Here is a 262-nt window from a genome sequence, read left to right as displayed (position 1 = left end):
ATTATTAGTTTTTTTTTATGTTAAAATTGTTAAAAAAATATGTTAACATTTTTTTTCATAAAAAAAAAAAAGGCTCAAGCTCAGGGGCCCCCCTAGCTCAGGGGCCCCTGGGCCTGGGCCCAGTCGGCCCGTTGGGTAATCCTCCTCTGAGTAGTAGTAAGTAGTAGTAGTAGTAGTAGTAGTAGTAGTAAGTAGTAGTAGTAGTAGTAGTATTATTAGCAGCAGCAGCAGTTGTAGTACTGTAGTAGTGTTAGTAGTAGTA

This window comes from Gymnoscopelus microlampas (genome assembly GCF_963454915.1).
Source record: "Gymnoscopelus microlampas genome assembly, chromosome: 1".
In the NCBI taxonomy this organism is placed as follows: Eukaryota; Metazoa; Chordata; class Actinopteri; order Myctophiformes; family Myctophidae; genus Gymnoscopelus; species Gymnoscopelus microlampas.
This window is presented reverse-complemented; position numbering follows the sequence as displayed.